The sequence below is a fragment of the Chlorocebus sabaeus genome, chromosome 20 (genome assembly GCF_047675955.1).
Source record: "Chlorocebus sabaeus isolate Y175 chromosome 20, mChlSab1.0.hap1, whole genome shotgun sequence".
NCBI classification, from domain to species: domain Eukaryota; kingdom Metazoa; phylum Chordata; class Mammalia; order Primates; family Cercopithecidae; genus Chlorocebus; species Chlorocebus sabaeus.
In genome coordinates, this window is record NC_132923.1 from 51,319,928 (window position 1) to 51,339,613 (window position 19,686).

General features: G+C 38.4%; 1 protein-coding gene across 12 annotated transcripts in view; it reads left to right on the top strand.

Moving 5' to 3' along the window:
- Positions 1-19,686, top strand: part of DDAH1 (dimethylarginine dimethylaminohydrolase 1) — a 243,397-nt gene that overhangs the window by 18,109 nt on the left and 205,602 nt on the right. For 6 of the 12 annotated variants that reach the window (XR_012089613.1, XM_073007149.1, XM_073007150.1 and 3 more), the window contains 2 exons: positions 16,421-16,578; positions 17,647-17,780. The exons of 5 other annotated variants lie outside the window; for them this stretch is intronic. The gene's annotated coding sequence lies outside the window, so the exon portion shown is untranslated. The remainder of the gene's footprint in view (positions 1-16,420; positions 16,579-17,646; positions 17,781-19,686) is intronic. One more of the 12 variants, XM_073007152.1, reaches the window with a different exon arrangement.

The window sequence follows — 19,686 nt, forward strand, 5'->3', positions numbered from 1 at the left end:
TGTCTGGTAAATGGTCAAGCTGAGATTGGAACCCAGATAGTCAGATACTAGAGTCTATATGTAAACCACTATGATACACTCCCTGAAATGGAATGACATTATCTTTTTGTTAAAGTCATATGAGGAAAAGTAAACAAATACTTAATAATGTAGAATAACATAATATTGATTTTATTACACAAAAAACATACTTTTTTAAAATTTCAGTTAATTTTGTGTTAAAGATGCTCATTAATTTGTTTACTTTCCATCAAAAAATGTTGAATCAATAGGAAAAAAACCTTAATGTTTATACATTAATATTAATTAGAGACAAATTAAAGATACAACACACACTTTTTCAAAATAGGTTGCCAGGGTTCTTATAAGCAATAATCAGTTCAGTCAGAATTGATACTTAGTTTCTCCAAAGGATTTAAGCCTGGTTCTTTTTATTATTTTCTATATAGTTCCAATGTAAAAATCATTCTAATGCTACTTATTTTTTTAATTGACTGCTTTGGGGTTTGCAATATGCATTGTTAAACTTACTGGTCTTTCTTCAAATGTATTAGACTACTTCATAGATAATGTAAGAACCTTACAATAATATATTTTCATTTTCCCCAAGAGTCTTTGTGCTATTGCATCATACATTGTACCTCTGTATATGTTACAAACTCCATACTTCATTGTAAATATTTTTGCTTTAATTATCTTTTAAAGAAAAGTATTTCATATTTACTCACATGTTTGTCATTTCTGACATTCATTATTCCTTTGTATAGATCCAAATTTCTCCCATATGATTTTTGTTTTACTGGAGGAACTTCTTTGAACATTTCTTATAGTTCAGGTCTGCCAACAATAAGTTCTATCTGCTTTTATTTTTCTAAAACAGTTTTTATGTTGCCTTCATTTATGCAGAATATTTTTGCTGGGTTTGGAATTGTAGATTGACAGGTTTTCCTCTCCCCTGCCTCTTTTAGCATGTTAAAGGTGTTGTTCCATTGTCTTTTTGCTTTCATGTTTCTGACAAAAAGTCTGCTGTTTATTTCATCTTGATTACTCTGTAGGTAATTAATCCTTTTTTCCTCTGGCTGCTTTTGATATTTTCTCCTTACCACTGGTTTTTCAATGATTTGTCTTGGTGTCATTCATTTTTATCCTGCATGGGATTTAATTAGATTCCTGGATCTGTGGGTTTATTCTTTTTATCAAATTAGGAAAATTTCTCACCATAATTTATACTTGTTCTGTCCTCCTACTTCTCTCCATGTGGGAATTCAAGTTTGCACCTGACTTTTCACTTTGACTAGTAGAGAGCCCTCAGTGACATCCGAGGTCATTCAGTAGAGACACCAGTAGAGTCACATCTTAGTAGTAGGACTGAACTATCTCCTGAGTGAAAGTTATTCTAGACTTGCCCTAGAAATATATTAAAATAGGCATCAAATGGGTCAAACTGATCTGCATGTAATTTAACTACTTGCCAAGACAAAGCTCAATACTATTTAAGGAATGACAACAAATCCCCAACTCAACAACATAATAGCCATAATACTCAGCTTTCAGTTAAAAATTACTGGATATACCAAGAAGCAAGAAAATGTGATCCAAAAAAGGAAAAAAAATCAATCGATAGAAGCAAACTTAGAAATGACAGAGAAAATGAAATTAGAAGGTAATAACATTAAAACAACTATTATAGCTATGTACAAGTATTTGAAGTAAAACATAATGTGATGAGAAGTAAAAATCTTTTTTTAAAGAATCAAATAGAACTTCTAGAGATGAAGAGTATAACATCTAAAATGAAGATTTCACTGGATGAGTGTAGAAGCAGATAAGACTCTGCAGAAGAAAAGACCAGTGAACATGAGGGCATAGCAAATTAGAATATATCCAAAATGAAACACACAGAAAAAGACTGAAAAAAAAAAATGAACAGAGCTTTTTGTCTTGTAGAATAATAACAAGCAGTGTAACACATGCAAATACAATCACATTCTGAGATACGGGGCATTCGGACTCTAATACATGAATTTGGGGTTGGGGAGATACAACTGAGCCCGTAACACTAAGTTCAGTTCTTCTCTTTAAATTTTTCATGCATGTTACAGTGAAAGAAAGCTGATTTCTTTACTTTCCAAGCATAGGTTTTGGATCCAAAAGTGTCTGCTCTTGAATTTTGGCTCTCTTACTTAAGAGCTGTCCAACTTTGAACAAGGTATCTGGCCTTTCTACACTTCAGTGTCCTCATCTCTCAAATGGGGATGGCACAAGCACATATCTCATAACATTATTGTAAGCATTCAATTATTTAATTGATGCAGAACACACAGAATAGTGCATGTCACATAGCCATACACTAAGTGCTCAATAAAGATTAGCTGTTATTGTTATATCAAATTATCTCATTTATGTAGCTATTTAACACTGTACTTAACACGGGAGATATAGTGATAAATGCAAAGGATAGTTCCTGTCTTCACTGAAGAGAGATTTTCCCCTGGATCTAGACTTTGGTCTTATTTTTGGTGAGGAATTATTCTTTTCTTTTCTTTCTTTTCTTTTTGAGACAGAGTCTTACTCTGTCACCCAGGCTGGAGTGCAGTGGCATGATCTCGACTCACTGCAGCCTCTGCCTCCTGGGTTCAAGTGATTCTCCTGCCTCAGCCTCCTGATTAGCTGGGATTACAGCTAATCACCACGCCCAGCTAATTTTTGTGTTTTTAATAGAGACAGGATTTCACCATGTTGGCCAGGCTGTTCTAGAATTCCTGACCTCAGGTGATCAGCCTGCCTCGGCCTCCCAAAGTACTTGGATTACAGACGTGAACCACTGCGTCCAGCCACTTTTATTCTACTTTTAAAAATTCTGTATAGAAATACTTTTCTAAGGAATACTGAACAGTCAAAGGATGTTTGATCTCTCTGACATTCCCTCATTGAAAGCATTGATTCTTATTATACATGGTTTGTAGATTTAGGGAGATGTAAACTCTGAAAGAAACTTGAAAGTAATAAATCCTGTATCTCCTTTATGATTATGTCTCCTCTTTTTCTACCCCTTAAACAATACACACACACACCTTTAGCTGTGCTGGACACATTATCTAATTCCATGTGCCCAAATTCTGCATCTAGATAATGTTGTCTTGTGACAGTGTGGTATCTACCTCATTAAGCAGTCCTTCTAGAATGCTTTGATGACTAAAAATACAGATGACGTGACCTTCGTACACCCGCTCCCTCACCCGCATGTAGGAACATGTGCTTTGGGTACATTTTCAAGCAAGGACTTGTGCTGATCTACCTCATACATTAATCCTAGCTGTAGTAATACTTTGGGAAAGGAATATGATCCCAAAATAACCACCAGGAGAAGAGAAGCATGTCATGAAAGGTCATGGCAATGGGGCAGAGGATGTTAGACAGAAGTGTTCTAAAAATAGAGAGTAAGAGATCAAAGAACCAGCAGTAATGAGGAACCTTTTTTGGCTTTGGTTCCCAAGAGAAGGAGGAGGTGAAGGAGGAAGGGGAAAGGAGAAGGAGGATGAGGAGGAGGAGGAGGCAGCTATGGCTGCAGCAGCACTCCCCAGCCTGCTCATGCCTTCTGTTTTACCCGCAATTCATACCCATGTTGAGGAAATGCAGGGTAGGGAGGATGGTTAGCACATTTTCCTGTCCTGGGTGCTGACTGCCTTTAAATTATTTTGATGGAAAGTATATTTATATAATGCTTAAAAACATGTCAAAATAAGAAACATGGAGAATTTTACCTTACTGCCATATTGCTACTATTGCAAAGAAGACCTAAACATTTTGGATCAAGAATCCTTAATTTCAGCTTTTTTCTAGACCAGACCTTTAGGTTTTACCAGTTCAAATTGACTTTTTGTTGTCTTCCTAAACTGTACCTGATGATTAATTGTGAGTGTTTACAGAGCCAAGCACTGAGTTTTTGTGCATTAATGAGAAGTTGGGTCAATCAGTCACTCTATATATTCTGTAGGCATGGATATGGGTGTATCTGCTGCAGGTAAAGAAATTTATATCTTAGATATGCTGTTCAATCCTTCCCCTACAAATATAGCTTTGACAATAATGAGGCGGGTAGATAAGGATGTGTTAAAAGCACAGGCCTCTTGAAGGAATTTTTGGCAGATGATTGTGTGTATGTGTTTCTGTTCATGTATGAACACAATATAGTAATTCCATAGTAAAGTAATTCCATATGGTAGGGAATTTAAAATGAATCCCATAACCTTCCTAAAGGACAATTTCCTCAATAGTAAACTAAACTTATTGACACTTGGCTGACAGACAATAAATGTATGGAAGTGCTTGCCGACTATACAATGCTGTACAAATGTTCCTTAAATCATGTGATTGTCAGAGAACCAGTCTGTATGTTCAAGCCGAATCCACTGTCTCCTATTCACGGAGGTTTCTTTCTTTTTGTTCATTCCAAAAGTATTTACTGTGCCACTCCAGCGTGCAAGGCACTATGCCAGGCGCCAAGAAGCATTTAAAGATGAATCATACCCAGATCCTGCCCTCAAAGAACTTAGGATATAAGGAGGCAGATAAACTTCTGAAAAATGCTTTGCCTGGTTTCTCTAATTTAGCTTCAAACGATGTCATAACTGAGCATAATATGACATTTAAAAAGGGACTTAGCACTCCCTCTTAAATATTTAAATAATAACGTACATATTAATTAGTATACATTTGCCTGTTTATAGACTTATTAACATATATGCTAGTAGTCAAGAATAGTGAGAAATGCCTGTGCAGGCAAAGGTGTCTTGATTCAGGACAGGCAGTGTGAGGTACTGCAGTGATTAGCAATGACTGTCAGTGCACTAATCACAGCCCTTGTTGAGCAATCAGTCTTCATTAGGCTCCCCAAACCAAAATTGACCCCAAAACAATTGATTCTTTCTGGCTTTAAAGCCAATTTCTCCATTTGTTTTGGTTTGAGGGTTTTTAAGGCTGAATCCATGTGTGAAAGGCCCTTTTGTTTAATATTTTAGTTGCAGTGTAGTTAATAAATCCTTGACTTTATTCTAAAAGTAGAGACAAAGTTAAGACTTCTCCAGGAGACTGAGGAATCTTAATATTTACATGAGGGAAATATGCACAGTTATAATCCTGAAAATTATGCAATTTCCAGTCATTTGAAAATCACTACAAAATCTTATTCTTGTAAAAATCTAGCTTAAAGCACATTCTCAGTCAGAATTCTGGCTTTAAAAATATTCCTTGAATAAGAATACTAGAGGTCTTTGGAAAGTATAGGACATGATACTGATCTCTTCTCCCAGTAAAATAAAGCTGCTTTAGAGATTAAAAAAAAAAAAAAAAAACTTACAATTTCCTTTTTAGGAAAACTACGAGGGCCTGTACATTGGTCTTGAGCTGGCCTCTCTTTCAGGCATTAATAGATCTAAATAACTATGAGAGATCTTAAAGATGGTCCTTAAGAAAAAGAAGCTATTGTGAACTCAGAAAAGAGGAATGTTCCATTTAGTGCTCAGAAGAATGGTTGAAAACTAGTGGAGGACATGTGGGTGCTAACATTTAACAAATGAGTTCCATAGAATGGTGCGAAGTGAGAAGTAACACTGTGTGAGCAATAAGTGTAATCTTCAAGCCAACATGTCCAGGGCAGGCACAGAGGCCTGAGCTTCCTTATGAATCAAGACAGACAACTCCTAGCCAGAATCCCCAGAGAGTCCCTCCTTGGAGAGTCTGGCAGACTGGCTCCAACTCTCCAGCCTCTGAGCTCTTCCACTACAATGTTTCAGAAGGAAGGAGAGTCCAGATCACAGTTATGTGGCACCTGTGACCCCTTAGTGGCCCATTGCCTCACAGTAAACACTACCACCAATATTGCTGACCGTCCACAGATGCAGTGTATTCATACAACAAATATCAAATCTCTAGACTGTACTGTCTATCAGAAATGAAGAATCTATTCATGCCTCTCTCCTCCAATTTATGCTTCTACAAAGTGCAGTGAGCATCTGCAGGCCTGTGCCTGTCTGCCTGCTATCTACGGTTAGGTCGGTAATAGTGCCCTTTGCTGGTAGCCTCTGGACCCCCAGTTTCTTCTGGCCTCATCTTCATAGTTAGGATCCAAGTCACTCGCTGGTTCCCACCAAGCAACTACATGATTTCAAGAGATCTCAAAAGTTTTAATCTTGAATTGAACAGTGATTTTGACTCTTTCAGAAGACTGGTTAGCTTTAGGAATAAAAAGCAGGGTCAAAAATTCACTCTCTGGCTTTTCCAGTATTTACTGCTGTGTAATAAACTACCCCCAAACTTAGTAACTTAAAACATGGATTTTATGGGTCAGCAGTTTGGCAAGCCTCCTCTGAGTGATTCTACTGTTCCTCCTGGAGATGACTAAGGTCACTTAGTGGTACCCAGCTGCCAGCTGGGCTGGCTGAGAGGCTCTAAGGTGATTTTACTCACACATCTGGTCCCTTGGTAGGGGTGGCTGGAAGTGTGAGCTCATCTGGGACTATCTATTGGAATACATAATGTGGTCTCTGCAGCACCTTAGTCTCAGGGTGGTTGGATATCTTACATGGCAGCTGCCTCCCCTTAGAGCAAGAATTTCAAGAGAACAAGGAGGAAGCCCTCTTTTTTTCTCATCTAGCCTCAAAAGTCCTGCTGCATTCTGTTGGTTTCAAGCAGGCATAAGGCCATCCCAGATTCAAGGGGAGGGAAGTTAGGCTCCATTTCTTGATGCAATGCTACCTATAGAAGAGCTTAGGAAATTTTGTTGAGGTCATCTTTGGAAAATATAATCTACTTTGGCCTTTAACCCTGTTTTACTTATTTACTGTTCAACTGACTCTGAATACCTGATTCTTGTCCAAGAGTCAGTTATTTTGTCTACTCAAAAGCAAGCTTCTTCCTCCCTTCTCATCTCCCTTCTTTCCTTTCCACCTAATTAAGAGGCCTGCTTCTAAGAAGCTTCCCAGAGACCATCTAAAAGACAAGGCGGAGTTCATGGGTCTTAGCTGGAACCAGCAAGATGATATGGTTCAGAGGAAGATATAATCATGATGAGAAGAATTAAGGGAGCTTCCTTGAGGAAGTGGCCATTATGCTGGACTTTGATGGACAAGTAGAATTTGAGACATTGAGAATAGGGGAGAAAGGCATGCCATTCCTATGTGAGCAAACATACAGCAATGTAGAAAGGAAAGGTATATTGTATGAGGAAAAGCTAAGAGTACTAAAGAATTGGGGATTCAGATTCTGCAGCCATTGAGAAACCAGCTTTTTGAGTTGTGTTTTAAGAAGAAACTCTGAGAGCAGTGTGGAAGATGCACTGGAGGAGTGAGATCGTAGAGAAAAAAAGATGACCAGTGTATGTAGGGGGCTAGTGTATCCAGGTGAATGGAAAGGAGAGGGCTTTCTTTCTTTTCTGGTCTGTAAGAGAAACAGTAGCCATGACTTTTTCCAGAGATAAAGGCTGAAACTGGTACTATTCATCACTAGGCTTGGGCCTTCTTTCAGCAAAGATTTGTCCAGATATATTTGGATTGGATATTGGGTAGAACCAGTTATCCTCTTGGGATTTCATCCCACCCCTCGCACCCCTTTCCCAGTGAATCTATGCCTCAGCCTCCCTGGAAACCTTCAATTTCCCAAGTCCACTTCAAACTCTTGCCCTAGCTAAGAGGGCCCAGACCCTCAGCTGTTTCTTCCCCAATCCTCTAAACTGTTTGTTGCCACCCCATAGCGATTCGCTGAGCATGCCATGCTCTATCTCACTGCCACATGCTTGCATATGATAATCTCTCTACCTTACTAGCCATCAGTTAACACCCAACTGAAATGTCACCTCTGTGAAGCGTGATGCATAGCCTACTGCCTTCTGATCTCCCAAGATGTTCTCTCTTCTATTGTAACATCTATCCCATTTTAGCATCATGTGTATTTCATGTTTATTTTGTGGATTAGATTGAGTCCCTTGAAGGAGCAGAATGCTCCTTATCATCTTTGTATCACTAGTATCTCTCATAGGACCTGGCACGGAGTAGGTGATCAGTACACGTTACATGAAGGAGTGAAAGTTGGAGCTTCACTTAACTTATATTGGTCTGTGTTTCTGGTCTAGAAATCCTAACACTCTGAATGAGCAAGGGGTTGGTTCCATTCTGTGCAAACAGTGGTGGTTAAATGTGCTCAGAAGAAGCTGGGTTTCTGTTGACATACAGTTACCGAAGTAATCTGGGAAATCAACCAGTGAAAACCAGCAGATCCCAGAGTAGTAGAGCTCTTTTCACAAACCTTGTTTATTTCTAACAAACCGTTTCCCAGAGGTATCATGAGCAGCCCAATTGCATGTCTCTCACACCCCAGCAACTATTAAAATCGACAATTCCTTGCCTGGTTTCAGAGTGCAGAGCAGCCCTGTGTAGTCCCCTGGAGCCTGACATTCATGAGTAGTTTAGATCATTGTCAACTTCTGTGGTCACCTTTTAAAAGCTAAGGTCATACATTCATAAACTCCTTCCTGACATTGTGTGGATAATAGCAGGTAACTCAGCTTATACATAGACTAAGCCCTGAAGAATGCTCCGTGGGCAGAGCTCAGCTTACTTGAGAGAACTTTGTTTGCACAAGGTTTCAGAACTTGGGTAGAGAAGATGTTTTCCTTTTTACCAAGAACTCTGCCATGAACAGTTTTATGTAATGGAGTCGGTGCTAGCAAGTTGTTGCTGCTTTCAAATGGCTAGAGCAGATAGATGACACATCTGCCTTCTTAAGCCTCAAGTTAATACATATGTGCTCAGGGAGAGCCTCTAAATTGTGTTTTGTTTTGCTCTTTATTACTTACTTGGGTTATTCCCTGGGCTTATTAAACAATGGTCTGTAAAGGTGCAACATTTTGCATCTTCCTGACTAAAATGTTTGACTTAATTTTACCCATTAACACCCATGTTGCCTCTCTCACCTAATTTCAGTTTCAGATATTTTCACCTCTAAGGTGACACATTTATGAAAATGACAATTTTTAAAACATACCAATTGATTATGGGCAATTCATCACAACACCAAATAATTCTCCCCTATAGCTATCCTTTAAGGATGGAGCTCCCTATTTTGTTTAAGAATCACCAAGAGTAGTTCATGAGGTGGGTGAAGGGAGAGGGGCCTTTGCAGTGGACATGCTTGGCAGCCTCATGCTACCACTGCTCCATTGACCAGAACCTCTCTGGGCCTCCTCTTTCCTTTGGATGAAACCCTCATCACAGATTTGGTACAGATTGAATGATGTAGTCCTTAGAATAGTCTCAGCAAAGATTAATTTCTGTCCGTGTTTCCTAGACAGGTCAGTAGGTCTTGGGAGGGGCAAAAGGAGCAGAAACTTTATGGAGTTAGGAAACAGTGGTAGTTGGGCATATCTAGAATTAGAATATATAAATATGTAAATATAATTCAATTGACAGTAATTTGACTTGCAATTTCCCAGGAACACATCTACTATACCAGACATACTGAGGATTTTATGACTCTGTAGCTACATTTAGTCACCATTTTAAAGAGCCCCTTGGCAGTATAGATTCTCTAGCATCATAGAATATTCTATTATGGAAATTAAAGTTCTGGAAGAGCTCTGGGTTCCAGTGAATGGATCCCCAGCCAAAGTGTCAGTGATATAAAACTTGTCCACTTATATTTACAAATGATTACTTAATCACTCTTCCAAGGTGAGAAGAATAAACTCATTCTACTGAAATTTAATGTATATGATTGAATGAGAAATAAGAGATTAACTCACATAAGTTAATGCTGAATATTTTCAGAATATCTTCTTCTCTTAAAGCTCAAAGACACTCTCTGTTCTCTTAACTTGCTTTCTTCATCACTGATTTAAATTTTAAAACATTTGTAATTTTAAAATGTGAATTCAGCACAAAAACCGTATTTGTCAGGATATCCAAGAGCCAGGCTTACAGAAAGCAAGAGAAAAGATAACAGCCCTTGATGATGGAAGCAGAGATGAACCAGGTGCCTTCCGTGTCCACTTCATGGTCTACATCTAACACAAGAGGCCTAGATGAGTGGTATGGTCCCTGAGCAGCGGCATTAGCATTCCCTGGGAACTGTGAATAATGTCAATTCCCAGGCCTCTTTCCAAATGTATTGAATGAGAAACTGTGGGAGAGGGGTTCAGCAACTCTTGTTTGAACAAGCACTCCAGGTGGTTCTGAGGATGATAAAGTTTGAGAACCTTTAGTCTAGAATGAATTTTGAAGAATAGAAGGACGTAACATTTAGAGTGGTATAGTTTAATAAAAATTTTATTCCATGCTGAAAGAGAGAGAAAAATACTTAGCAGTCTGTACAGTGCTTAGATAATATGGCTTTTGCCTTAAAAGCTTTATGAGGACCCATACTTTCATATATAGAGAGAGTTTTAGGAAGAATCTCAAAAGTTCACTTTTCATAGCCTACCACATAATACAAAAATGTTTCAACTGCCCAATTTGAGTTCTAGCCTAACTCTTTTCTGTGGAACCCGTTCCACAAAATATTTAAAATATTTATGTAGAGCAGGAGTTCGATGCCCAAATATTTTCAGGGTACCCCAGGCTACGCAAAATGAAAAAGGTTATCTTGCTAAGTCTTATAATAAGGGGACCTGTTTCATTTTGTGTGATCCAGTGCTCTGGAGGACTTCTCAGAGCTTACACCATGGAATGTAATTATGAATCTCCAAAAGAAGATATTCATTTTTGTGTATAGTGGCTCTTTCAGTTTGCGGTGTTCCTCAAACTTCTGTGAAGCATCTCTTAAGACCAGAATTCTGCAGAATCCAATTTGGGAAATGCAAATCTAAATTACAGAATGATAGAATTTCTGGCTTGGAGCTATTCCTAGGGATCAACCAGTTGAGTCCCTTACTTCTGAGCACCTGGCTTGCTGAAAGTCAAAGCGAATTATTCTGAAGTTACTCTTTATCTATAGTTTGTGTTGTTACTAACCCTTGCAGATATAAGAATCTTCTTTAAACATAAAATTTTATGGATAAACACCCACCCCTTACACCTGTGTACATGGATGAAAATAGGTAAAATGTTTTACACTGGTTAATTAAAAAGTGACCTAATGTTGGGTAATTATAGTACAGGCTTTGGCGTCAGATGCCAGCTCCATTATTTATACCAGTAAAACTAAAGGGTGAGTTAGTTAAACTCTTCAAATATCAGTTTCTTATCTCTAAAATGTGAATAACAATTATACGTACCTCCTGGGTGCTAATGAGAGTTAAACAAATGATCTCTGTAAATGTCCAATAATGTTAGCCACTGTTTTTATTGCTTGATTAAAATATACATAATGAACAAAAGTTACAACAAAATTCATAATGCTTTTAAAGAATTTGTATTTTATTAAGTCAAATATATTTCTCCATGTGGATTTGAAAAAAGGCATTGCATATAAGTGTAAGATATTATTTATTCTACAATGTTTGATATGCAAATTAATTTGCAGATCCTTAGCAAAAACAGCAACATTTGGGGTTTAAAGACTATAGGTTAAGAACCAATGGCCTGTGTCAACTTATTTTATCTAAAAATAGACTGTCTTTGTTTAAAACATTCATTTCAGGAGAGAGCCCTCAGCCTTCTCTGTTCTGTTATTCCTGTGTTTAAACTCCCTTGCAGTTAATTTTTTATAGGTCTCTCGGGGCATGTTCAAAATCCATTTCCTCTGGTCTCATCTTCTGCAGACCTAGATGGCTGGTCGGCATCTTCCTCACAGGAATATTTTATTCAGAGTAAAAGCTCTTCCTAAAGAAACCTCTCTATCAATCAATTGCTATCAATCAATTTTGTGCCCAGTATCTGAATAGACATCTTTAGATAGACAGAGCTGTTAAACCACTTTTGTCACTTCAAGGAACTTATGATGCAGTTGAGGGAATGCAGTCATAGAGAGTATTCAAATGCTATCCTGATGGTACTGGTTGAAAATGCGCTTGATGTTCGGCAAAGGACAAAATCAATGTGGGAGAGTCTTTGTGAAGCCTTGTGGAGGCAAAAGCATATTTAGTGCAAAAACACTGAATAAGGAGTCAGGACTAAGGTTCTAATTTAGGTTTCCAGACTTTGAATCAAACTCACTGTATGGCCCTGGGACAGTTTCAACTTCTCTAGATCTTAGTTTTCTTATCTGTAAAATGGATGATTGGATTAGGTTCTGCCTGGTGCCAACCTCTGGTAGAAAACCTTTATCCACAATGCGCATTCTCATGTTGAATGCTCACACAGCCCTTTGACATAGGTACTATTAGTAGCCCCATTTTTGAAATGAGGACCTTGAGGCTCAGTGAGGTTGCTAACCTGCTAACACATAGCTGGTGAGTGGTGGTTCCAGTACTCTTATCCGGGTGTTCTCCACTCTGGCCTCTTTCGCTCTTAACCGCAGGCCAAATTTCTCCTCTGAGAGAATGGGAAAAGGTTTGAGCTGGACTTTTTGAGATGGATGAGGGCAGAGATTGAGTTACACTGTGGGTCTAACTCAATCCCCAGAGTACAGAGTAATTTATAGTGCAGCTCCCTCCCTGAATCCCAGAAAGCCTATAATATGAAGTTATTTCTGTCCCCAAACACCAGTGTTATTATAGAGATCAGCTGAACATGAGGTTAGTTTATTGCTTATTCATTAACCTTTTCTTCTTTGTTTATTTCTTCTTCTTTTTTAAAAAAACTCCTTCAGTAGTTTTTTTAGTTGCTTTTTTCTAAGTTCTCCTTAATTTCTCAAATAAAGCTCTGCCTATTGTCATGTAAACAGAAAGACTATTTTCTCCCCACCTCTTACAAATCATAAGCCTGTAATTACCAGTTTAATATCATATTTACATTTTCAATAAAAGAGTGACTGTATTTACTTCCATTTGCTTCTGTTCTAGTAAGGATTTAGAGCTATTCTGTATGTTCTATATGTGACTTTTATCTCTAGTTAGTGTTGTTTGCCTTCTGTTCTTGCATGATCTGCCTTGAATCTGACAGTTGAGAGATGGAGGAGCCAACAATAATGTCTTAGTTCATTTTGTGCTGCTGTGACAATACCACAAGCTGGGGAATTTATAACGAACAGAAATTTACTAGCTCACAGTTCTGAAGGCTGAGAATTTCAATATCAATACCGAGCTCACATCTGGCCAGTGCCTTTTTGCTGTATCATCCCATAGTAGAAGGTGAGAGGGCTAGAGAGACAAAAGGAGGCCACGCTTGTCCATTTATAAGGAACCCACTCCCAAGATAACTCTTGAGAAAACGGCATTAATCCATTCATGAGGGTAGAGCCACCATGGCCTAATCACCTCTTAAAGTTCCTACCTCTTAAAGGTCCTACCTCTTAATACTCCTGCAGTAGCAATTAAGTTGCCAACACATGGTTTTTTTGGAGACACATTCAAATCATAGCAAATAGTAGTCATAAACTCGTACTCAGCGTTTACTTTGTTTTAGATACTATTCAAGGTGTGTTATGTTCAATCTTCACAACCACCCCAGAAGTTTGGGACTATTGTTGCTCCCATGTTATGAGCAAGAACATTGATTCAAATAAGAAAGTTGACATGCCAGTGCCAAAGTTACATAGTCAGTCATTTGGCAGAAGCCAAGTCAAACTCAGGGAGTTTGGCACCAAAATCTAAACCCACACACTTGAGACTAGACTTTTGCCTCCTCAGAAGGAAAGAAGTGGGCAATGCATGGGAAGATCAGTTTCTTCTCCCCGCCCCCTCCCTCTCCATCTCCTCCTCCTCCCACCTTCTCCACCATTTCTGCCTCTTCTTCTACTTTAGAATGAACTGATTTAAATGGAATTTATTTGACCAACACAAGAAGATTAATTACTTAGGCTAGGAGAAAATTAGGAGGAGGAGAAGGAAATTAAGAAAGGGAACATTTTGGATATACATTTGCCTCTCATATACACCTCTTTCCAAATGGAGAGCTGTTTCCTGAACAGTTTTCCTAGTGAAAGAGGTCATTCACAGCTAGGGAAGGCAGGCCCCACCACTGCCAGGATGGGCCTGCCACTGCAATTGCAAAATTAATAGCTTACTGCCATTTCTATCACGTTTTAGTAGTTGAAAGAATAAGAATTGATCCTTATCTTTAAAAAAGCAAGAAGGGCTTCAGGAAATTACTCCCTTCATCTTATCACCTCTGCTGTGCCTTATTGTCATGATACAATCATGTGTCTGATATTTTCTTTTCCTCTGCTAATAGCAGGGCTTTAAATTATTAAAGGAGAAGAATGTTGACCCTCTGCTTTACTGCTTCTCCCTCTTTGCTTTGAGGGTTGGTTGACTCTTTCAGCTTCTTTCCCTCTGCCTTAGAAAGGCTCATTTTCTGTTGGGAGTCACGTCCTGGCTCTGCTTCATGCCTGTGAGTGTGGAGGGCAGAGTTTGGGCTGCTGAGTGAAGCTGAGGAATGTCTGAGAGGCAGGGGAAGGGGGTTGTTGACTTTACTCAAAATATTTCTTGAAAATATCTCATATAATGTTAGATTTTGCAGCTCCCCTAGCTCTTCTCCAACCCCCCACTTTTAAATAAACATGTAGAGTTATAATTGTGTACAGAAGGAGTTAGAAAATGAACCCCACTGTTGCTATCTCCACAGGCATCTGTGCGGGTGTGACAGGGTGAATAGGCCCTTTGGGAATTTTAAGGGGAATCCTCTAGAGCCAAATTCCTCAACCAGGGCAAACTTCCATCAGCTGTGTAAATAGTGTGGCAATGTGTGGAGGCCACGGGCAGTTTCCTGATAGTCAGCTACTGTGCCCAGGTAGTTAAAAGGAGTCGTGTTCCATCCTGAGGTTTGCAGGATGTGAGTTGGGTCTTGTAGTCCCCGATGAGTGTGCGGGTAGAAGTTTCCTTTCCACTTTATTTAGTACTGGGGAAGGCAGCCTGATTAAGACAGGTAGGGCTGGCTGGATGAAACCACACCTAAGAGAAGCCTCTGGGTATCTGAGTGAAGAGAAAAACTGTGACTGTAAACTGAGGACAGAGTTAGGCTCACTGGCAGGCATTCCTCCCAGCTCAAGAAATTCCTGGGGATGGGAATAGACATGGTGCTCTGGGAGTTCTTATTTAGCAGTTATTTAAAACACAGAGTTAAATGCAATTCAATTCATGTATCTAGTGCCTTTAACTATTCCCCACAACATCTGAAAGAAGTTGGAAATCCTGGAAATGCTTCCTGTCTCTCAAGCAAAGCCACGTGCGTGCGCCTAGTTTTTTGCAGCTGCGTTAACCTCAGCTCTTCTCTGTACAGAAATCTGGTTGCTTGCCCCGGCTCCTGAATCTAAAGTTGTTTTATTTTTCATTTGCTTATTCTGCAGTGTTCATTACTCTGACATCCAATTTGTTTGTTTAGCTTAAATGAATAAGGATAGAGACAAAACAACTAGGTATAGGCAGTTTTCTACGTACATCAGTGCATAATGCATTCTTGAAAATATGAACAAACCTGCAAGAACCAAATAATTATAAATGGAGTTCTAGTACCAGTGAACCAAAAATACTATAAAATCCCTAAATACATCATGTTTTTAGACGTAGTCTTTAATCATATATTTCCAGCCTTGTGTTTGTTCTTTAATGCTTTCCTTTCACCACTAGACCCATGAAATACTGGCTGACATCCAACCATCATCCAATTGAGGCAAAAGTTTATCTGCTTTTGGCTTGCCCACTGTTTTCCATGTTAATCTTAATTGTGTTAAGTTTATGAAACTAAGCCTTCTCATCAACAGTATCAGAATTTGTTTTCAGCCCTGCTTTTATAGATGTATATGGATAAAACCCATCAAATTATTCTAATAATTACTTAAACAAGTATTCTAGTACAAAGATGGCACCATGCTGCCCAGACAGAATACCTCTACCAGCCATTGTCCTGTTTTATCATGACCAATTTAAGTGCTTATGTTTCTCCTTTCTTTAAGTGTTCTCCTTTCTTTAACCTGTCTAAACCATTCCGGAAATTACCAGATATCAAAATTGCATGCTGTTGTGGAAATGTTTCCTTGAAGTGATCAACTTTTGTCATTGGTCGGTAGTCCAGAGCCACAGGAATTGATGGAAAACAGGGTTGGAGGCAGTGTTTGTTTCCTGTGTACACTGTGAGCAAGTTTGCCTCTTACCAGTCTAGGTGAAGCCTGCCACCCAGGTGGGTCTCAGCATTCCCTGTACATGTTGTACAGCAGTTGTTGTTCTCTTCAAAACAATAAAATGTTTGAAATTTTTAAAATTTCAATGTGTTGAACATGTATATAGATAGTTGTGACTGAGAATTTAACTAACAGTAATTCTTGAGATGAAGGAGGAAATAGAAACCAATAGAAGGGTTGAATCATTTTTGTCTTTTGTTATATCTCCTAGCTCCTTGTGAACATAACCTGGGGATACATAATATTGGACTTCATCTACATCTTAATATCATATAAAAAATCTGAGAAGCATTATAGTAGAATCATTAAGAGCATTGACTTTGAAGGAAAAGAGACTTTGGATTCCACTTTCTGGCTATGTGATCTTGGGTGAGTTACTTCACCTTGCTGAAACTCAGTATCCTCATTCATGAAATTGAGATAGTGATGTCCATCTCTCCAGGTCATTATAAAAAGGAAACATAATATTTTACAAATTTTTGTGAAATCCCCCAGTGTTAGCCAACCAATATAGGTTTGTTTCAAAGATTTCCTTGATGTGGTTTAAAAACCTGTGTTTCTCCTTTTCATCTTTGGCATTATTGTCCAATAACAATACTAACCATAGTGGAAAGAGAATGGAGAATGGCAGGAGGTCCTATGTATGAAAGTGTATTTGAGTTGGACAAGGTGGGTCTGAACATTGGTGCCATCACTTTCTCCCTGTTTGTGGGTAGCTTTTTATAAATCAATACATTGGTTGAGGGTATGAATAGACAGAAGGCTCTTTCCTTAAAAAGACTGGAAAACCATCCATGTAGCTCTCGAACCCTCACATTTTATCACCATTTATGGTGTTGGGAAATTTTTAGAAATTGAGATATGAGGTGACACAAACCTCATTTTCTTGTGACAGAAATTCCTAGCCAGATATCTGGAAATAGGAGAAGTTGGAGAAGAGGTTTGAGGGACTAGAGAATACTGATTTCCTTAGAATCTAAGCAGTAACAGACTGAGGAAACACATTTTAAAATCACATAGATTCTGTGCATGTCCAAGCTGCAGCCTTTCAGGAATATTCACTCTTGGTGTCATTTCAAAGATCATGACATAACAGCAGTTTGTCAGACTCTTCTATGAATGCCCCATACTTGAAAACACCAACTTCTTATATGCATTCCCATGTTGTATTATAGACAGTGTTTAGGCCCTGAAGTGAGAAAATCTGGATTAAAATCCAACCTCTTCCATTTATTAGCTATATGACCTTAGGTGAAAGGATTTTTCAATAATTCTCAGCCTCGGTTTACTCATTTGCAAAGTTTACATATTAATATCCACATCAATAAGTTGTTCTGAGGACTAAATGAGAAAATGTATGTTTTAGTTCATTCAGGCTGCTATACCAAAAATATCATAGACTGGGTGCTATTAACAACATACATTTATTTCTCACAGTCCTGAAAGCTGGGAAGTCCAAGATCAAGATGTCAGAAGATGCAATATGTGGTGATGCCCTGCTTCCTGGTTCATAGATGGCCATCTTCTCCCTGTGTCCTCGCATGAATGAAGGAGCCAAGGAGCTCTCTCAGGTCTCTTTTACCAGGGCCCTAATCTCATTTATGAGGGCTCTAACTTCATGACCTAGTCACCTCCCAAAGTCTCCACCTCCATATACCATCACATTGGGAACTGGGTTTCAACAAATGAATTCTAGGGGGACACAATATTCAGTCTATAGCAAGGTGTTTAAAATTTTTTGTGAACTCTACCACCCAAACGAAGGGTTTTAGTGATAGATCATCACAGGATTTTGCCATAACCTATAAAACATGAACAACCAAAAACCCAACACAGCATCATTTACTAATGTCTGAAGTTGCAATACCTGATAAATACTGTTTTTTAAAAATAACAGTTTCCTATGAAATACTAGGGCCAGGGCCAAGACATATTTAAGGTTCCAGCAACTCCTTCTCTTCCAGGCAGTAGCAAGAACAAAATGACAAAAAAAAATTTCCATTTTAGCACACAGGACATTTCTTCCATTTGTTATTTAGAAGGATTTTATATTTTTTAAAGCAAGGTGTGCTTAGCCTAAGTGCTTACAGAGAATCCTTCAAAAACATTTTGGATTTAGAAAAGTGCTACTATGCAGGCCCATCAATTGTGACTGGATCATGGCAGAAGAATGAACATCTCTTGAAACATGACATCTCAATTCTTGGCTGAGTAGTGGTGACGTGATTGGTGACTTGACAATAACCGGTATTCATTTGGTCATAATGAATAATAGAGAAAAATCATTCAATGTGTTCTGATTAGTCATCCAAATGATTTTTTTTTTTTTTTTTTTTTTTTTTTTTTTTTTAAGATACAGAGTCTCACTCTTTTGCCCAGGCTGGAGTGCAATGGCATGATCTCAGCTCACTGCAACCTCTGCCTGCCAGGTTCTAGCAGTTCTCCTGCCTCAGCCTCCTGAATAGCTGGGATTACAGGCATGTGCCACCATACCCGGCTACTTTTCGTATTTTTTTAGTGGAGACGGGGTTTCACTATGTTGGCCAGGCTGGTCTCGAACTCCTGACCTCAAACGATCCGCCCACCTCAGCCTCCCAACGTGCTAGGATTACAGGCGTGAGCCACTGCATCCAGCCAAATGATAAATAGTTTTAAAGAGCCTATTATATGCAAGAGGTTGCTGGGCTTTATGGTGGGGATAGGAGGAAAGCATTGGAAGTAGTTGTGCAAAGATGTGTGAATTACAGTCTAGGTCTTGAAGAAGCATATGCTAATGGAGAGAAAGGGTATAAGTAACCCTAGCACAAGATACAAAGAGTAGTTTCATACAAGAGTGCAAAATGTACGGTAGTTCAGAGGAATAAGAGGTCATTTTAATTTGGCGAATCAGAAAAGAGTTGCCAAAGGAGCAGCTGTTGTGCTAGGCTTTGAAGCCTGGTTGTCTTTGGGCATGTAGAGTAAGGAGGAACTCAGGCACAGCAGAAATCAACGCCAAGGCCCAGGACTGGGTAAATGTAAGGAACATAAGGAACATAAAGAGGAAGATAGGGAAATAAGACTAAAAAGTGTAATCCTAGGTCAAAGAAAAGGGAATATAGTATATTGGAAAGATCGTTGACTTAGCTTAAAATGGGGGTGATACTCTATTTACTAGTTTCTAAGATTCACATTATTTTTTTCTCATTTTAGTGTTTTTTTAAATCAAGAAAAATCTTAGTGTGTATATTTAATGTAATAATTCTTTACTACTTAAAAAGAGGTTATTGAATCAATGGAATATTCATAATTGATAGAACTATTTTAATATTTCATACTTATAAAATTGATTTCATTTTCAAGGATATAGTATAATACCTACTTTATAAGCTTTTTGGAGAAATAAGTAAAATTATATATGTAAAGCACTGGTCACATAGTGGGCTCCATAAAGTTATTATTTTTATAGAAATATAGTTGAATTAAGTTTGACAGGCAATG